Source organism: Cupressus sempervirens, chromosome 4 (genome assembly GCF_028749045.1).
Source record: "Cupressus sempervirens isolate cs-2001-9-10 chromosome 4, ASM2874904v1, whole genome shotgun sequence".
Taxonomy (NCBI): Eukaryota; Viridiplantae; Streptophyta; class Pinopsida; order Cupressales; family Cupressaceae; genus Cupressus; species Cupressus sempervirens.
Genome location: NC_143121.1, coordinates 133,485,834 through 133,488,297, shown reverse-complemented (window position 1 = coordinate 133,488,297; position 2,464 = coordinate 133,485,834). Strand labels below are relative to the sequence as shown.

The 2,464-nt window shown below is 33.5% G+C and overlaps 1 pseudogene; it reads right to left on the bottom strand.

Moving 5' to 3' along the window:
• Positions 1-1,750: 1,750 nt before the first annotated feature.
• LOC149560315 (protein RADIALIS-like 5 pseudogene) lies at positions 1,751-2,086 on the bottom strand (annotated as a pseudogene).
• Between the last annotated feature and the right edge of the window lie 378 nt (positions 2,087-2,464).

Here is a 2,464-nt window from a genome sequence, read left to right as displayed (position 1 = left end):
CTGTAATGTACTGTAGATTGAACTTAATATATGAATATATCTTTTAAAAGTTGCAACTATCTTATAACAAAATCTTTTTGAAAAAATAATGTCTTCCTTAAAAACGTAATAAAAGATGCTCAATATTGAATAAGTTTACTTAATTCAATTCCATAAATTGTTCCTCCAAATTGCACTTAAAATATAAATATGCCTCTTAAAATTCAGCAACTAGATCAAATCGACAATGAAGAATAAGGTTAACGATATAACATCAAATTTTGATAGGTAAACAGAACATATGTACATTATAGAATAAACAGACCGGGAAGTGACAATTAGGACAAGGAAATGGATTCAAATGCTTGTACAACTGTAAATGCTTAAGGCAATTATAGTTATTTCTAAAATCTAAATCATTCGTGCCTCCCACTACTCATCCATATTTTTGTCCGGTTCATCACTTCTTTTCTTTTCTGCTTCAGTGCAGCTTCATATACAGTAATTCCCTGTAAAGAATGCAGTTTTTTCAGTATCCAGAATAGGAATAAATAAGATTTGAATAGAAATAAAGCATTACTCTTCTCCATTTTCAAGCAAAAGACATCAACTATATATTTAGCATAGATGACTAGCCACTTAAACTTGGGTGTGCAGGGGAGGTTCATAGAGATTCTCTTTTAGTATACTCTCCTGAACAAAATTAGTTTGAAGGAAAGATTAACTAAAACTAATTAATTAATTGTGTTTTATTGTCTATGATATCAAGAATCTGTTTTCTGAATGTACTAGGGTCTGTTTGATTTGTGGAATTGTAAAAATTGAGATTTCTACAAATTTTGATTTAGCGAACTCAGGGTTTTGCAAACTTTCATTCCTGTTTTTGTGATTTTACTTGAACCGTTTATTTCACTTGGAAGATAAGTGGGAAGATATATTTTTTGTGCGTAAGCTTGGAGGTGCAGGTAGACTCCAAAAAATAATCCAATCTATTGTTTTTACACTCCTCAAAAACAGTAACCAGATTTTGATTTTCAATTCCTAGTTGCTAGTGGGAAGTTTGATAACCTGGTTTTGAAAGAAAATTAGAAGTCTGGTTTTCTAATTCCATTTTGCCAAGTTTAAAACAAAGACAAAAATTTTGAAATCTGAATCATGAAAAAGCCAATTCCGTCCACGAACCGAACCAAACGGACCCTAATGCAGTATATGAAACTCCCTGTATTCCCAGAATCCAGGACTCGGCTAAAAGATGGCAGGAAGAGATCGTAGGAAGAGATATATGCAAGCCTTTGACTGCATATAATTTCTAGTCATCCTTAGATGCTGCATGTATACATGGGGCACTGTCTCTGCTTTCTTCACTAGAAGATGTTGGCTCTCTACCTTGTTCACTAGAAGATAACATTGAGGAAAATATTAAAGAAAACCTATATATATATATGTAAACCAAAGGATTTACTCAAAGAGACTCTATAATGTCAAATAGTACAGAAAGGGATCCGCCTGCTGGAAAGAACTTTCAAGACCATACATTAATAATTTAGATTCCTCTTAAAGCTATTTTGCAAGCATCGCATTTATATCAAACTCCTGAAGTAAATACTTTAGAGAACATGGAACAAAAACATGGATGTCCATAACATCAAAAACAAGGCAGAAAAACAGTGAAGCATTCTTAGCTTCTTAACACTCTTAGCTCAATTTAGGCAGTTCAATGATCAGAATTAATGAAAAATCAAATTAACACGAGTTTAAAAATATGCCTGCTCTCATATTCTCCCTATTTGCCTCCAGAACTCCCTCCAGTAGAAGTTGAAGATTTGTACTTGGGGAAAGGTATTTGGTCTGCTTCAATGCAGCTCAAGTCCTCTAATAAAACTTGATAATGCCTTTTGACTTCTTCTGAGGATTTCCCACCAACCATGGCAGCCACATTTTGCCAACGGTCAGGAGTGTCTTTGTCATAGATAGCTATGGCATTCTCAAACAACTTATTTTGCCTGGCTGTCCAGCCATTTTTTCCAGATGAAGAACTTTGAGTACCAGCCATGTTACTAATTCAAGCCTTCAAACAAAGAAATTCAAGAGGATTTGAGGAAACAATAAATTGCTCTGGCAAACTGGTGTATTCGAAAACCTTTCACTAACAATATTATGTATTAGAAGTTACTTCAACTCTTGATGGAGAAAAAACCTAACTGGTCTAAACTAACAGAGTAGTCAAATCACTAACGACAATGCAAATTTAAGAAAATGTATGTATACCGACTTCGCTCAGATGCTTTAAAGCTCTAAAAAAAATGTATAGGACCTCATACAACTCCAGAAAAAGTGCATATATTTAACCTGTTAGAAAATCAGAAGATGGGAATTCAAACTAGATTGGGTAAAAGCTAGAAAACTGCAAATCAAATAAGCTCTAAGAGTATCTTAAGAAGAGACATGAATTAAATTCACAAGAAAAATGCATGTAGGATAGTCA